Genomic DNA, 16,147 nt, shown 5'->3' with positions numbered 1-16,147 from the left:
GCCCGAGCTACGTTGATTTCACATGTCTTATTTGTTCCCGATCGAGATTCAGATATTTGAGCCGAAAATCGTCTGTCAACAAGTAATCAATCAAAATAGAAAAACACGAAAAATGGGTGCAACACGAGGACTTCCAGGGGGTCATCCATCCTAGTACTTCTCTCGCCCAAGCACGCTTAACTTCGGAGTTCTGATGGGATCCGGTGCATTAGTGCTGGTATTATCGCACCCGACATTGAGTGGGATGTTTATTCTTATATCCTCGAGTACGTGTGGAGCGGGCGACGATGGACAACACGCGGCACTGCTCTCGCCCAATCATAACCATGAAGTTAAGCGTTCTAGCGCGATGGTAGAGCTAGGATGGGCTGACCTCCCTGGGAAGACCTCGTGTCGCGATCGTTTACGTAAATTATGGATAAAACAGTTGAAATAATTGTTTTTAATGAGTTAACCTTCTCCGGAGTAATCTGCGTCATACCCTTTCGCACAAAACCGGCCTCACGACAACAAAAATCGCAAAATATTCCCAGAAAATAGAAAAAAAAATAAGAAGAAGGTAATAGCGAATGTAAAGCTATTATTATGCCTGAGATACGATAAAATGGAACCGGAATCGAATTTCTAACTTCTAAAGCCGATTTCTCGAGGAAATGGAAGCTTAACAGAAGCGGTAAATCGTAAATTAGAGGGTCTTAGAGAAGGAATTTAGCTAAAATATCGCCAGCTCTTTGCGGAGTAATAATTCTCGTCCGTTTGCCCGTTTACACTCAAATTAGCCTATAATTTTGTCCAAATCTAGCAGTGCCCGAGCTACGTTGATTTCACATGTCTTATCTGGTCCCGATCGAGATTCAGATGATTTGAACCGAAAATCGTCTGTCAACAAGTAATAAAAAATAGAAAAACATGAAAAGGGTGCAACACGAAGACTTCCCAAAGGGTCACCCATCCTAGTATTGCTCTCGCCCAAGCACGCTTAACTTCGGAGTTCTGATGGGATCCGGTGCATTAGTGCTGGTATGATCGCACCCAGACATTGAGTGATATGTTTATTCTTATATCCCTCGAGTACGTGTGGAGCGGGCGGCGATGGACAACACGCGGCACTGCTCTCGCCCAATCATAACCATGAAGTTAAGCGTTCTGGCGCGATGGCAGAGCTAGGATGGGTGACCTCCCTGGGAAGTCCTCGTGTCGCGACCGTTTACGTAAATTATGGCATAAAACAGTCGAAATAATTGTTTTAATGAGTTAACAGTCTCCGGAGTAATCTGCGTCATACCCTTCCGCACAGAACCGGCTCACGACAACAAAAATCGCTAAATGTTCCCAGAAAATAAGAAAAAAATAAGAAGAAGGAAATAGCGAATGTAAAGCTATTATTATGCCTGGGATATGATAAAATGGAACCGGAATCGAATTTCGAACTTCCTAAGCGGATTTCTCGAGGAAACGAAAGCTTAACAGAAGCGGTAAATCGCAAATTAGAGGGTCTTAGAGAAGGAATTCGGCTAAATCTCGTCAGCTCATTGCAGTAGTAATGAGTCTCGTCCGTTTGCCCGTTTACAATCAAATTAGCCTACAATTTTGTCCAAATCCGGCAGTGCCCGAGCTACTTTCATTTCACATGTCTTATCCGGTCCCGATCGAGATTCATGATGATTTGAGCCGAAAATCGTCTGTCAACAAGTAATGAAAAATAGAAAAACACGAAAAAGGGTGCAACACGAGGACTTCCCAGGGGGTCACCCATCCTAGTACTGCTCTCGCCCAAGCACGCTTAACTTCGGAGTTCTGATGGGATCCGGTGCATTAGTGCTGGTATGATCGCACCCGACATTGAGTGGGATGTTTATTCTTATATCCCTCGAGTACGTGTGGAGCGAGCGGCGATGGACAACACGCGGCACTGCTCTCGCCCAATCATAACCATGAAGTTAAGCGTTCTGGCGCGATGGCAGAGCTAGGATAGGGTGACCTCTCTAGGAAGACCTCGTGGTCGCGACTGTTTACGTAAATTATGGATAAAACAGTCGAAATAATTGTTTTTAATGAGTTATCCGTCTCTGGAGTAATCTGCGTCATACACTTCCGCACAGAACCGGCTCACGACAACAAAAATCGATAAATATACCCAGAAAATAGAAAAAAAAATAAGAAGAAGGGAATAGCGAATGTAAAGCAATTATTATGTCTGGGATACGATAAAATGGAATGGGAATCGAATTTCGAACTTCCTAAATGGATTTCTCGAGGAAACGAAAGCTTAACAGAAGCGGAAAATCGAAAATTAGAGGGTCTTAGAGAAGGAATTCGGCTAAAATCTCACCAGCTCATTGCGGAGTAACGAGTCTCGTTTTTTTGCCCGTTTACAATCAAATTAGCCTACAATTTTGTCCAAATCCGGCAGTGCCCGAGCTATGTTGATTTCAGTCGAAATAATTGTTTTTAATGAGTTAACCGTCTCCGGGGTAATCTGCGTCATACCCTTTCGCACAGAACCGGCTCACGACAACAAAAATCGATAATGGTTCCCAGAAAATAGAAAAAAAATAAGAAGAAGAAAATAACGAATGTAAAGCTATTATTATGCCTGGGATACGATAAAATGGAACCGGAATCGAATTTCGAGCTTCCTAAGGGGATTTCTCGAGGAAACGAAAGCTTAACAGAAGCGGTAAATCGCAAATCCGAGGGTCTTAGAGAAGGAATTCGGCTAAAATCTCGTCAGCTCATTGCGTAGTAATGAATCTCGTCCGTTTCCCCGTTTACAATCAAATTAGCCTACAATTTTGTCCAAATCCGGCAGTGCCTGAGCTACTTTCATTTCACATGTCTTATCTGGTCCCGATCGAGATTCAGATGATTTGAGCCGAAAATCGTCTGTCAACAAGTAATCAAAAATAGAAAAACACGAAAAGGGGTGCAACACGAGGACTGGGAATCCCAGGGGGTCACCCATCCTAGTACTGCTCTCGCACAAGCACGCTTAACTTCGGAGTTTTGATGGGATGCGGTGCATTAGTGCTGGTATGATCGCACCCGACATTGAGTGGGATGTTTATTCTTATATCCCTCGATTACGTGTGGAGCGGGAGGCGATGGACAACACGCGGCACTGCTCTCGCCCAATCATAACCATGAAGTTAAGCGTTCTGGCGCGATGGCAGAGCAAGGATGGGTGACCACCTTGGGAAGACCTCGTGTCGCGACCGTTTACGTAAATTATGGATAAAACAGTCGAAATAATTGTTTTTAATGAGTTAACTGTCTCCGGAGTAATCTGCGTCATACCCTTCTGCACAGAACCGGCTCACGACAACAAAATTCAATAAATGTTCCCAGAAAATAGAAAAAAAAATAAGAAGAAGGAAATAAAGAATGCAAAGCTGTTATTATGCCTGAGATACGACAAAATGGAACCGAAATCGAATTTCGAACTTCCTAAGCGGATTTCTCGAGGAAACGAAAGCTTAGCAAAAGCGGTAAATGGCAAATTAGAGGGTCTTAGAGAAGGATTCGTCTAAAATCTCGTCAGCTCATTGCGTAGTAATGAGTCTCGTCCGTTTGCCCGTTTACAATCAAATTAACCTACAATTTTGTCCAAATCCGGCAGTGCCCGAGCTACTTTCATTTCACATGTCTAATCTGGTCCCGATCGAGATTCAGATGATTTGAGCCGAAAATCGTCTGTCAACAAGTAATCAAAAATAGAAAAACACTAAAAAATGTGCAACCACGAGGACTTCCCAGGGGGTCACCCACCTAGTACGCTTAACTTCGGAGTTCTGATGGGATCCGGTGCATTAGAGCTAGTATGATCGCACCCGACATTGAGTGGGATGTTTATTTTTATATCCCTCGAGTATGTGTGGAGCGGGCGGCGATGGACAACTTGCGGCACTGCTCTCGCCCAATCATAACCATGAAGTTAAGCGTTCTAGCGCGATGGTAGAGCTAGGATGGGTGACCTCCCTGAGAGGACCTCGTGTCGCGACCGTTTACGTAAATTATGAATAATACAGTCGAAATAATATGTAAATTATGTATAAAACAGTCGAAATAATTGTTTTTAATGAGTTAACCGTCTCCGGAGTAATCTGCGTCATACCCTTCCGCACAGAACCGGCTCACGACAACAAAAATCGCTAAATGTTCCCAGAAAATAAGAAGAAGGAATTAGCGAATGTAAAGCTATTATTATGCCTGGGATATGATAAAATATAACCGGAATCAAATTTCGAACTTCCTAAGCGGATTTATCGAGGAAACGAAAGCTTAACAGAAGCAGTAAATCGCAAATTAGAGGGTCTTAGAGAAGGAATTCGGCTAAAATCTCGTCAGCTCATTGCACAGAATGAGTCTCGTCCGTTTGCCCGTTTACAATCAAATTAGCCTACAATTTTGTCCAAATCCGGCAGTGCCCGAGCTACTTTCATTTCACATGTCCTATCTAGTCTCGATCGAGATTCAGATGATTTGAGCCGAAAATCGTCTGTCAACAAGTAATCAAAAATAGAAAAACACGAAAAGAGGTGCAACACGAGGACTTCCCAGGGGGTCACCCATCCTAGTACTGCTCTCGCCCAAGCACGCTTAACTTCGGAGTTCTGATGGGATCCGGTGCATTAGTGCTGGTATGATCGCACCCGACATTGAGTGGGATGTTTATTCTTATATCCCTCGAAGTACGTGTGGAGCGGGCGGCGATGGACAACACGCGGCACTGCTCTCGCCCAATCATAACCATGAAGTTAAGCGTTCTGGCGCGATGGCAGAGTTAGGATGGGTGACCTCCCTGGGAAGACCTCGTGTCAGCGACCGTTTACGTAAATTATGATTAAAACAGTCGAAATAATTGTTTTTAATGAGTTAACCATCTCCGGAGTAATCTGCGTCATACCCTTCCGCACAGAACCGGCTCACGACAACAAAAATCGATAATGTTCCCAGAAAATAGAAAAAAAATAAGAAGAAGGAAATAACAAATGTAAGCTATTATTATGCCTGGGATACGATAAAATGGAACCGGAATCGAATTTCGAACTTCCTAAGCGGATTTCTCGAGGAAACGAAAGCTTAACAGAAGCGGTAAATCGCAAATTAGAGGGTCTTAGAGAAGGAATTCGGCTAAAATCTCGTCAGCTCATTGCGTAGTAATGAGTCTCGTCCGTTTGCCCGTTTACAATCAAATTAGCCTACAATTTTGTCCAAATCCGGCAGTGCCCGAGCTACTTTCATTTCACATGTCTTATCTAGTCCCGATCGAGATTCAGATGATTTGAGCCGAAAATCGTCTGTCAACAAGTAATCAAAAATAGAAAAACACGAAAAGGGGTGCAACACGAGGACTGATCCCAGGGGGTCACCCATCCTAGTACTGCTCTCGCCCAAGCACGCTTAACTTCGGAGTTCTGATGGGATCCGGTGCATTAGTGCTGGTATGATCGCACCCGACATTGAGTGGGATGTTTATTCTTATATCCCTCGAGTACGTGTGGAGCGGGCGGCGATGGACAACACGCGGCACTGCTCTCGCCCAATCATAACCATGAAGTTAAGCGTTCTGGCGCGATGGCAGAGCTAGGATGAGTGACCTCCCTGGGAAGACCTCGTGTCGCGACCGTTTACGTAAATTATGGATAAAACAGTCGAAATAATTGTTTTTAATGAGTTAACCGTCTCCGGAGTAATCTGCGTCATACCCTTCCGCACAGAACCGGCTCACGACAACAAAAATCGATAAATGTTCCCAGAAAATAGAAAAAAAAATAAGAAGAAGGAAATAACGAATGTAAAGCTATTATTATGCCTGGGATACGATAAAATGGAACAGGAATCGAATTTCGAACTTCCTAAGCGGATTTCTCGAGGAAACGAAAGCTTAACAGAAGCGGTAAATCGCAAATTAGAGGGTCTTAGAGAAGGAATTTGGCTAAAATCTCGTCAGCTCATTGCGTAGGAATGAGTCTCGTCCGTTTGCCCGTTTACAATCAAATTAGCCTACAATTTTGTCCAAATCCGGCAGTGCCCGAGCTACTTTCATTTCACATGTCTTATCTGGTCACGATCGAGATTCAGATGATTTGAGCCGAAAATCGTCTGTCAACAAGTAATCAAAAATATAAAAACACGAAAAGAGGTGCAACACGAGGACTTCCCAGGGGGGCACACATCCTAGTACTGCTCTCGCCCAAGCACGCTTAACTTCGGAGTTCTGATGGGATCCAGTGCATTAGTGCTGGTATGATCGCACCCGACATTGAGTGGGATGTTTATTCTTATATCCCTCGAGTACGTGTGGAGCGGGCGCTGATGGACAACACGCGGCACTGCTCTCGCCCAATCATAACCATGAAGTTAAGCGTTCTAGGCGCGATGGCAGAGCTAGGATGGGTGACCTCCCTTGGAAGACCTCGTGTCGCGACCGGTTACGTAAATTATGGATAAAACAGTCGAAATAATTGTTTTTAATGTAGTTAACCGTCTCTGGAGTAATCTGTGTCATACCCTTCTGCACAGAACCGGCTAACGACAACAAAAATCGATAAATAGTTCCCAGAAAATAGAAAAAAAAATAAGAAGAAGGAAATAACGAATTTAAAGCTATTATTATGCCTGGGATACGATAAAATGGAACCGGAATCGAATTTCGAACTTCCTAAGCGGATTTCATCGACGAAACGAAAGCTTAACAGAAGCGGTAAATCGCAAATTAGAGGGTCTTAGAGAAGGAATTCGGCTAAAATCTCGTCAGCTCATTGCGTAATAATGAGTCTCGTCCGCTTTGCCCGTTTACAATCAAATTAGCCTACAATTTTGTCCAAATCCGGCATTGCCCGAGCTACTTTCATTTCACATGTCTTATCTGGTCCCGATCGAGATTCTGATGATTTGAGCCGAAAATCGTCTGTCAACAAGTAATCAAAAATATAAAAACACGAAAAGGGTTGCAACACGAAGACTTTCCAGGGGGTCACCCATCCTAGTACTGCTTCTCGCCCAAGCACGCTTAACTTCGGAGTTCTGATGGGATCCGGTGCATTAGTGCTGTATGATCGCACCCGACATTGAGTGGGATGTTTATTCTTATATCCCTCGAGTACGTGTGGAGCGGGCGGCGATGGACAACACGCGGCACTGCTCTCGCCCAATCATAACCATGAAGTTAAGCGTTCTGGCGCGATGGCAGAGGTAGGATGGGTGACCTCCCTGGGAAGACCTCGTGTCGCGACCGTTTACGTAAATTATGGATAAAACAGTCGAAATAATTGTTTTTAATGAGTTAACCGTCTCCGGAGTAATCTGCGTCATACCCTTCCGCACAGAACCGGCTCACGACAACAAAAATCGATAAATGTTCCCAGAAAATAGAAAAAAAAATAAGAAGAAGGAAATAACGAATGTAAAGCTATTATTATGCCTGGGATACGATAAAATGGAACCGGAATCGAATTTCGAACTTCCTAAGCGGATTTCTCGAGGAAACGAAAGCTTAACAGAAGCGGTAAATCGCAAATTAGAGGGTCTTAGAGAAGGAATTCGGCTAAAATCTCGTCAGCTCATTGCGTAGTAATGAGTCTCGTCCGTTTGCCCGTTTACAATCAAATTAGCCTACAATTTTGTCCAAATCCGGCAGTGCCCGAGCTACTTTCATTTCACATGTCTTATCTGGTCCCGATCGAGATTCAGATGATTTGAGCCGAAAATCGTCTGTCAACAAGTAATCAAAAATAGAAAAACACGAAAAGGGGTGCAACACGAGGACTTCCCAGGGGGTCACCCATCCTAGTACTGCTCTCGCCCAAGCACGCTTAACTTCGGAGTTCTGATGGGATCCGGTGCATTAGTGCTGGTATGATCGCACCCGACATTGAGTGGGATGTTTATTCTTATATCCCTCGAGTACGTGTGGAGCGGGCGGCGATGGACAACACGCGGCACTGCTCTCGCCCAATCATAACCATGAAGTTAAGCGTTCTGGCGCGATGGCAGAGGTAGGATGGGTGACCTCCCTGGGAAGACCTCGTGTCGCGACCGTTTACGTAAATTATGGATAAAACAGTCGAAATAATTGTTTTTAATGAGTTAACCGTCTCCGGAGTAATCTGCGTCATACCCTTCCGCACAGAACCGGCTCACGACAACAAAAATCGATAAATGTTCCCAGAAAATAGAAAAAAAAATAAGAAGAAGGAAATAACGAATGTAAAGCTATTATTATGCCTGGGATACGATAAAATGGAACCGGAATCGAATTTCGAACTTCCTAAGCGGATTTCTCGAGGAAACGAAAGCTTAACAGAAGCGGTAAATCGCAAATTAGAGGGTCTTAGAGAAGGAATTCGGCTAAAATCTCGTCAGCTCATTGCGTAGTAATGAGTCTCGTCCGTTTGCCCGTTTACAATCAAATTAGCCTACAATTTTGTCCAAATCCGGCAGTGCCCGAGCTACTTTCATTTCACATGTCTTATCTGGTCCCGATCGAGATTCAGATGATTTGAGCCGAAAATCGTCTGTCAACAAGTAATCAAAAATAGAAAAACACGAAAAGGGGTGCAACACGAGGACTTCCCAGGGGGTCACCCATCCTAGTACTGCTCTCGCCCAAGCACGCTTAACTTCGGAGTTCTGATGGGATCCGGTGCATTAGTGCTGGTATGATCGCACCCGACATTGAGTGGGATGTTTATTCTTATATCCCTCGAGTACGTGTGGAGCGGGCGGCGATGGACAACACGCGGCACTGCTCTCGCCCAATCATAACCATGAAGTTAAGCGTTCTGGCGCGATGGCAGAGCTAGGATGGGTGACCTCCCTGGGAAGACCTCGTGTCGCGACCGTTTACGTAAATTATGGATAAAACAGTCGAAATAATTGTTTTTAATGAGTTAACCGTCTCCGGAGTAATCTGCGTCATACCCTTCCGCACAGAACCGGCTCACGACAACAAAAATCGATAAATGTTCCCAGAAAATAGAAAAAAAATAAGAAGAAGGAAATAACGAATGTAAAGCTATTATTATGCTGGGATACGATAAAATGGAACCGGAATCGAATTTCGAACTTCCTAAGCGGATTTCTCGAGGAAACGAAAGCTTAACAGAAGCGGTAAATCGCAAATTAGAGGGTCTTAGAGAAGGAATTCGGCTAAAATCTCGTCAGCTCATTGCGTAGTAATGAGTCTCGTCGTTTGCCCGTTTACAATCAAATTAGCCTACAATTTTGTCCAAATCCGGCAGTGCCCGAGCTACTTTCATTTCACATGTCTTATCTGGTCCCGATCGAGATTCAGATGATTTGAGCCGAAAATCGTCTGTCAACAAGTAATCAAAAATAGAAAACACGAAAAGGGTGCAACACGAGGACTTCCCAGGGGGTCACCCATCCTAGTACTGCTCTCGCCCAAGCACGCTTAACTTCGGAGTTCTGATGGGATCCGGTGCATTAGTGCTGTTATGATCGCACCCGACATTGAGTGGGATGTTTATTCTTATATCCCTCGATTACGTGTGGAGCGGGAGGCGATGGACAACACGCGGCACTGCTCTCGCCCAATCATAACCATGAAGTTAAGCGTTCTGGCGCGATGGCAGAGCAAGGATGGGTGACCCCCTTGGGAAGACCTCGTGTCGCGACCGTTTACGTAAATTATGGATAAAACAGTCGAAATAATTGTTTTTAATGAGTTAACTGTCTCCGGAGTAATCTGCGTCATACCCTTCTGCACAGAACCGGCTCACGACAACAAAATTCAATAAATGTTCCCAGAAAATAGAAAAAAAATAAGAAGAAGGAAATAACGAATGCAAAGCTAGTTATTATGCCTGAGATACGACTAAAATGGAACCGAAATCGAATTTCGAACTTCCTAAGCGGATTTCTCGAGGAAACGAAAGCTTAACAGAAGCGGTAAATCGCAAATTAGAGGGTCTTAGAGAAGGAATTCGGCTAAAATCTCGTCAGCTCATTGCGTAGTAATGAGTCTCGTCCGTTTGCCCGTTTACAATCAAATTAGCCTACAATTTTGTCCAAATCCGGCAGTGCCCGAGCTACTTTCATTTCACATGTCTTATCTGGTCCCGATCGAGATTCAGATGATTTGAGCCGAAAATCGTCTGTCAACAAGTAATCAAAAATAGAAAAACACGAAAAAGGGTGCAACACGAGGACTTCCCAGGGGGTCACCCATCCTAGTACTGCTCTCGCCCAAGCACGCTTAACTTCGGAGTTCTGATGGGATCCGGTGCATTAGTGCTGGTATGATCGCACCCGACATTGAGTGGGATGTTTATTCTTATATCCCTCGAGTACGTGTGGAGCGGGCGGCGATGGACAACACGCGGCACTGCTCTCGCCCAATCATAACCATGAAGTTAAGCGTTCTGGCGCGATGGCAGAGCTAGGATGGGTGACCTCCCTGGGAAGACCTCGTGTCGCGACCGTTTACGTAAATTATGGATAAAACAGTCGAAATAATTGTTTTTAATGAGTTAACCGTCTCCGGAGTAATCTGCGTCATACCCTTCCGCACAGAACCGGCTCACGACAACAAAAATCGATAAATGTTCCCAGAAAATAGAAAAAAAATAAGAAGAAGGAAATAACGAATGTAAAGCTATTATTATGCCTGGGATACGATAAAATGGAACCGGAATCGAATTTCGAACTTCCTAAGCGGATTTCTCGAGGAAACGAAAGCTTAACAGAAGCGGTAAATCGCAAATTAGAGGGTCTTAGAGAAGGAATTCGGCTAAAATCTCGTCAGCTCATTGCGTAGTAATGAGTCTCGTCCGTTTGCCCGTTTACAATCAAATTAGCCTACAATTTTGTCCAAATCCGGCAGTGCCCGAGCTACTTTCATTTCACATGTCCTATCTAGTCTCGATCGAGATTCAGATGATTTGAGCCGAAAATCGTCTGTCAACAAGTAATCAAAAATAGAAAAACACGAAAAGAGGTGCAACACGAGGACTTCCCAGGGGGTCAGTCACACATCCTAGTACTGCTCTCGCCCAAGCATGCTTAACTTCGGAGTTCTGATGGGATCCGGTGCATTAGTGCTGGTATGATCGCACCCGACATTGAGTGGGAAGTTTATTCTTATATCCCTCGAAGACGTGTGGAGCGGGCGGCGATGGACAACACGCGGCACTGCTCTCGCCCAATCATAACCATGAAGTTAAGCGTTCTGGCGCGATGGCAGAGTTAGGATGGGTGACCTCCCTGGGAAGACCTCGTGTCACGACCGTTTACGTAAATTATGATTAAAACAGTCGAAATAATTGTTTTTAATGAGTTAACCATCTCCGGAGTAATCTGCGTCATACCCTTCCGCACAGAACCGGCTCACGACAACAAAAATCGATTAATGTTCCCATAAAATAGAAAAAAATTAGAAGAAGGAAATAACAAATGTGAAGCTATTATTATGCCTGGGATACGATAAAATGGAACCGGAATCGAATTTCGAACTTCCTAAGCGGATTTCTCGAGGAAACGAAAGCTTAACAGAAGCGGTAAATCGCAAATTAGAGGGTCTTAGAGAAGGAATTCGGCTAAAATCTCGTCAGCTCATTGCGTAGTAATGAGTCTCGTCCGTTTGCCCGTTTACAATCAAATTAGCCTACAATTTTGTCCAAATCCGGCAGTGCCCGAGCTACTTTCATTTCACACGTCTTATCTAGTCCCGATCGAGATTCAGATGATTTGAGCCGAAAATCGTCTGTCAACAAGTAATCAAAAATAGAAAAACACGAAAAGGGGTGCAACACGAGGACTGGGAATCCCAGGGGTCACCCATCCTAGTACTGCTCTCGCACAAGCACGCTTAACTTCGGAGTTCTGATGGGATGCGGTGCATTAGTGCTGGTATGATCGCACCCGACATTGAGTGGGATGTTTATTCTTATATCCCTCGAGTACGTGTGGGGCGGGCGGCGATGGACAACACGTGGCACTGCTCTCGCCCAATCATAACCATGAAGTTAAGCGTTCTGGCGCGATGGCGGAGCTAGGATGAGTGATCTCCCTGGGAAGACCTCGTGTCGCGACCGTTTACGGAAATTATGGATAAAACAGTCGAAATAATTGTTTTTAATGAGTTAACCGTCTCCGGAGTAATCTGCGTCATACCCTTCCGCACAGAACCGGCTCAGGACAACAAAAATCGATAAATGTTCCCAGAAAACAAAAAAAAATAAGAAGAAGGAAATAACGAATGTAAAGCTATTATTATGCCTGGGATACGATAAAATGGAACAGGAATCGAATTTCGAACTTCCTAAGCGGATTTCTCGAGGAAACGAAAGCTTAACAGAAGCTGTAAATCGCAAATTAAAGGGTCTTAGAGAAGGAATTCGGCTAAAATCTCGTCAGCTCATTGCGTAGTAATAAGTCTCGTCCGTTTGCCCGTATACAATCAAATTAGCCTACAATTTTGTCCAAATCCGGCAGTGCCCGAGCTACTTTCATTTCACATGTCTTATCTGGTCCCGATCGAGATTCAGATGATTTGAGCCGAAAATCGTCTGTCAACAAGTAATCAAAAATAGAAAAACACGAAAAGAGGTGCAACACGAGGACTTCCCAGGGGGTCGGTCACACATCCTAGTACTGCTCTCGCCCAAGCACGCTTAACTTCGGAGTTCTGATGGGATCCGGTGCATTAGTGCTGGTATGATCGCACCCGACATTGAGTGGGATGTTTATTCTTATATCCCTCGAGTACGTGTGGAGCGGGCGGCGATGGACAACACGCGGCACTGCTCTCGCCCAATCATAACCATGAAGTTAAGCGTTCTAGCGCGATGGCAGAGCTAGGATGGGTGACCTCCCTTGGAAGACCTCGTGTCGCGACCGGTTACGTAAATTATGGATAAAACAGTCGAAATAATTGTTTTTAATGTGTTAACCGTCTCTGGAGTAATCTGTGTCATACCCTTCTGCACAGAACCGGCTAACGACAACAAAAATCGATAAATATTCCCAGAAAATAGAAAAAAAAATAAGAAGAAGGAAATAACGAATGTAAAGCTATTATTATGCCTGGGATACGATAAAATGGAACCGGAAATCGAATTTCGAACTTCCTAAGCGGATTTCATGACGAAACGAAAGCTTAACAGAAGCGTTAAATCGCAAATTAGAGGGTCTTAGAGAAGGAATTCGGCTAAAATCTCGTCAGCTCATTGCGTAGTAATGAGTCTCGTCCGCTTGCCCGTTTACAATCAAATTAGCCTACAATTTTGTCCAAATCCGGCAGTGCCCGAGCTACTTTCATTTCACATGTCTTATCTGGTCCCGATCGAGATTCTGATGATTTGAGCCGAAAATCGTCTGTCAACAAGTAATCAAAAATAGAAAAACACGAAAAGGGTTGCAACACGAAGACTTTCCATGGGGTCACCCATCCTAGTACTGTTCTCGCCCAAGCACGCTTAACTTCGGAGTTCTGATGGGATCCGGTGCATTAGTGCCTGTATGATCGCACCCGACATTGAGTGGGATGTTTTTTCTTATATCCCTCGAGTACGTGTGGAGCGGGCGGCGATGGACAACACGCGGCACTGCTCTCGCCCAATCATAACCATGAAGTTAAGCGTTCTGGCGCGATGGCAGAGGTAGGATGGGTGACCTCCCTGGGAAGACCTCGTGTCGCGACCGTTTACGTAAATTATGGACAAAACAGTCGAAATAATTGTTTTTAATGAGTTAACCGTCTCCGGAGTAATCTGCGTCATACCCCTCCGCACAGAACTGGCTAACGACAACAAAAATCGATAAATGTTCCCAGAAAATAGAAAAAAAAATAAGAAGAAAGAAATAACGAATGTAAAGCTATTATTATGTCTGGGATACGATAAAATGGAACCGGAATCGAATTTAGACTTCCTAAGCGGATTTCTCGAGAAAACGAAAGCTTAACAGAAGCGGTAAATCGCAAATTAGAGGGTCTTAGAGAAGAAATTCGGCTAAAATTCTCGTCATCTCATTGCGTAGTAATGAGTCTCGTCCGTTTGCCCGTTTACAATCAAATTAGCCTACAATTTTGTCCAAATCCGGCAGTGCCCGAGCTACTTTCATTTCACATGTGTTATCTGGTCCCGATCGAGATTGAGATGATTTTAGCCGAAAATCGTCTGTCTACAAGTAATAAAAATAGAAAAACACGAAAAGGGGTGCAACACGAGGAGTTCCCAGGGGGTCACCCATCCTAGTACTGCTCTCGCCCAAGCATGCTTGACTTCGGAGTTCAGATTGGATCCGGTGCTAGTGCTGGTATGATCGCACCCAACATTGAGTGGGATGTTTTTTCTTATATCCCTCGAGTACGTGTGGAGCGGGCGCCGATGGACAACACGCGGCACTGCTCTCGCCCAATCATAACCATGAAGTTATGCGTTCTGGCGCGATGGCAGAGCTAGGATGGGTGACCTCCCTGTGAAGACCTCGTGTCGCGACCGTTTACGTAAATTATGGATAAAACAGTCGAAATAATTGTTTTTAATTAGTTAACCGTCTTCGGAGTTATCTGCGTCATACCCTTCTGCACAGAACCGGCTCAGGACAACAAAAATCGATAAATGTTCCCAGAAAATAGAAAAAAAAATAAGAAGAAGGAAATAACGAATGTACAGCTATTATTATGTCTGAGATACGATAAAATGGAACCCAAATCGAATTTCGAACTTCCTAAGCAGATTTCTCCAGGATAATGAGTCTCGTTCGTTTGCCTGTGTACAATCAAATTAGGCTACAATTTTGTCCAAATCCGGCAGTGCCCGAGCTAGGTTGATTTCACATGTCTTATCTGGTCCCGATCGAGATTCAGATGATTTGAGCCGAAAATCGTCTGTCAACCAATAATCAAAAATAGAAAAACACGAAAAGGGGTGCAACACAAGGACTTCCCAGGGGGTCACTCATCCTAGTACTGCTCTCGCCCAAGCACAAATAACTTCGGAGTTCTGATGGGATCCGGTGCATTAGTGCTGGTATTATCGCACCCGACATTGAGTGGGATGTTTATTCTTATATCCCTCGAGTACGTGTGGAGCGGGCGGCGATGGACAACACGCGGCAATGCTCTCGCCCAATCATAACCATGAAGTTAAGCGTTCTGGCGCGATGGCAGAGGTAGGATGGGTGACCTCCCTGGGAAGACCTCGTGTCGCGACCGTTTACGTAAATTATGGATAAAACAGTGGAAATAATTGTTTTTAATTAGTTAACCGTCTCCGGAGTAATCTGCGTCATACCCTTCTGCACAGAACCGGCTCAGGACAACAAAAATCGATAAATGTTCCTAGAAAATAGAAAAAAAAATAAGAAGAAGGAAATAACGAATGTAAAGCTATTATTATGCATGGGATACGATAAAATGGATCCGGAATCGAATTTCGAACTTCCTAAATGGATTTCTCGAGGAAACGGAACATTAACAGAAGCGGTAAATCGCAAATTAGAGGGTCTTTGAGAAGAAATTTAGCTAAAATCTCGCGAGCACTTTGCGAAGTAATGAGTCTCGTCCGTTTGCCCGTTTACAATAAAATTAGCCTACAATTTTGTCCAAATCAGGCACTACCCGAGCTACGCTGATTTCACATGTCTTATTTGGTCCCGATCGATATTCAGATGATTTGAGCAGAATATCGTCCGTCAACAAGTAATCAAAAATAAAAAAACACGAAATGGGGTACAACACGAGGACTTCCTAGGTGGTCACCCATCCTAGTACTGCTCTCTCCCAAGCACGCTTAACTTCGGAGTTATGATGGGATCCAGTGCAATAGTGCTGGTATGATAGCACCCGACATTGAGTGGGATGTTTATTCTTATATCCCTCGAGTACGTGTGGAGCAGGCGGCGATGGACAACACGCGGCACTGCTCTCGCCCAATCATAACCATGAAGTTAAGCGTTCTGGCGCGATGGCAGAGGTAGGATGGGTGACCTCCCTGGGAAGACCTCGTTTCGCGACCGTTTACGTAAATTATGGATAAAACAGTCGAAATAATTGTTTTTAATGAGTTAACAGTCTCCGGAGTAATCTGCGTCATACCCTTCCACACAGAACCGGCTAACGACAACAAAAATCGATAAATGTTCCCACAAAATAGAAAAAAATTAGAAGAAGAAATAG

General features: G+C 44.3%; 17 non-coding genes and 2 pseudogenes across 17 annotated transcripts; all 19 read right to left on the bottom strand.

Moving 5' to 3' along the window:
- Positions 1–113: 113 nt before the first annotated feature.
- On the bottom strand, positions 114–231 carry LOC142515037 (5S ribosomal RNA). The gene has a single exon (XR_012810903.1). It is a non-coding gene; the product is annotated as a 5S ribosomal RNA (ribosomal RNA).
- Positions 232–915: 684 nt separating this feature from the next.
- Positions 916–1,034, bottom strand: LOC142513940 (5S ribosomal RNA). Its single transcript, XR_012809861.1, has one exon. It is a non-coding gene; the product is annotated as a 5S ribosomal RNA (ribosomal RNA).
- Positions 1,035–1,719: 685 nt separating this feature from the next.
- Positions 1,720–1,838, bottom strand: LOC142514227 (5S ribosomal RNA). Its single transcript, XR_012810131.1, has one exon. It is a non-coding gene; the product is annotated as a 5S ribosomal RNA (ribosomal RNA).
- Positions 1,839–2,923: 1,085 nt separating this feature from the next.
- On the bottom strand, positions 2,924–3,047 carry LOC142510972 (5S ribosomal RNA; annotated as a pseudogene).
- Positions 3,048–4,535: 1,488 nt separating this feature from the next.
- On the bottom strand, positions 4,536–4,654 carry LOC142507337 (5S ribosomal RNA). Its single transcript, XR_012805597.1, has one exon. It is a non-coding gene; the product is annotated as a 5S ribosomal RNA (ribosomal RNA).
- A 683-nt stretch (positions 4,655–5,337) lies between these two features.
- On the bottom strand, positions 5,338–5,458 carry LOC142513372 (5S ribosomal RNA). The gene has a single exon (XR_012809322.1). It is a non-coding gene; the product is annotated as a 5S ribosomal RNA (ribosomal RNA).
- Positions 5,459–6,142: 684 nt separating this feature from the next.
- On the bottom strand, positions 6,143–6,261 carry LOC142515469 (5S ribosomal RNA). The gene has a single exon (XR_012811314.1). It is a non-coding gene; the product is annotated as a 5S ribosomal RNA (ribosomal RNA).
- A 689-nt stretch (positions 6,262–6,950) lies between these two features.
- On the bottom strand, positions 6,951–7,069 carry LOC142509420 (5S ribosomal RNA). Its single transcript, XR_012807594.1, has one exon. It is a non-coding gene; the product is annotated as a 5S ribosomal RNA (ribosomal RNA).
- A 684-nt stretch (positions 7,070–7,753) lies between these two features.
- On the bottom strand, positions 7,754–7,872 carry LOC142506319 (5S ribosomal RNA). Its single transcript, XR_012804614.1, has one exon. It is a non-coding gene; the product is annotated as a 5S ribosomal RNA (ribosomal RNA).
- Positions 7,873–8,556: 684 nt separating this feature from the next.
- On the bottom strand, positions 8,557–8,675 carry LOC142517541 (5S ribosomal RNA). Its single transcript, XR_012813282.1, has one exon. It is a non-coding gene; the product is annotated as a 5S ribosomal RNA (ribosomal RNA).
- Positions 8,676–9,354: 679 nt separating this feature from the next.
- Positions 9,355–9,473, bottom strand: LOC142512929 (5S ribosomal RNA). Its single transcript, XR_012808903.1, has one exon. It is a non-coding gene; the product is annotated as a 5S ribosomal RNA (ribosomal RNA).
- Positions 9,474–10,158: 685 nt separating this feature from the next.
- Positions 10,159–10,277, bottom strand: LOC142514215 (5S ribosomal RNA). The gene has a single exon (XR_012810120.1). It is a non-coding gene; the product is annotated as a 5S ribosomal RNA (ribosomal RNA).
- A 683-nt stretch (positions 10,278–10,960) lies between these two features.
- LOC142507993 (5S ribosomal RNA) lies at positions 10,961–11,083 on the bottom strand. The gene has a single exon (XR_012806227.1). It is a non-coding gene; the product is annotated as a 5S ribosomal RNA (ribosomal RNA).
- Positions 11,084–11,765: 682 nt separating this feature from the next.
- Positions 11,766–11,888, bottom strand: LOC142510945 (5S ribosomal RNA; annotated as a pseudogene).
- A 682-nt stretch (positions 11,889–12,570) lies between these two features.
- On the bottom strand, positions 12,571–12,693 carry LOC142517501 (5S ribosomal RNA). Its single transcript, XR_012813244.1, has one exon. It is a non-coding gene; the product is annotated as a 5S ribosomal RNA (ribosomal RNA).
- Positions 12,694–13,378: 685 nt separating this feature from the next.
- Positions 13,379–13,497, bottom strand: LOC142506438 (5S ribosomal RNA). Its single transcript, XR_012804732.1, has one exon. It is a non-coding gene; the product is annotated as a 5S ribosomal RNA (ribosomal RNA).
- Positions 13,498–14,180: 683 nt separating this feature from the next.
- Positions 14,181–14,297, bottom strand: LOC142507507 (5S ribosomal RNA). Its single transcript, XR_012805763.1, has one exon. It is a non-coding gene; the product is annotated as a 5S ribosomal RNA (ribosomal RNA).
- A 597-nt stretch (positions 14,298–14,894) lies between these two features.
- On the bottom strand, positions 14,895–15,013 carry LOC142506917 (5S ribosomal RNA). Its single transcript, XR_012805189.1, has one exon. It is a non-coding gene; the product is annotated as a 5S ribosomal RNA (ribosomal RNA).
- Positions 15,014–15,697: 684 nt separating this feature from the next.
- LOC142509859 (5S ribosomal RNA) lies at positions 15,698–15,816 on the bottom strand. The gene has a single exon (XR_012808007.1). It is a non-coding gene; the product is annotated as a 5S ribosomal RNA (ribosomal RNA).
- Between the last annotated feature and the right edge of the window lie 331 nt (positions 15,817–16,147).

Source organism: Primulina tabacum, chromosome 10 (assembly GCF_025594145.1).
Source record: "Primulina tabacum isolate GXHZ01 chromosome 10, ASM2559414v2, whole genome shotgun sequence".
Classification (NCBI taxonomy): Eukaryota; Viridiplantae; Streptophyta; class Magnoliopsida; order Lamiales; family Gesneriaceae; genus Primulina; species Primulina tabacum.
The sequence above is the reverse complement of the archived record's forward strand: the minus strand, read 5'-3'. Positions and strand labels throughout refer to the sequence as shown.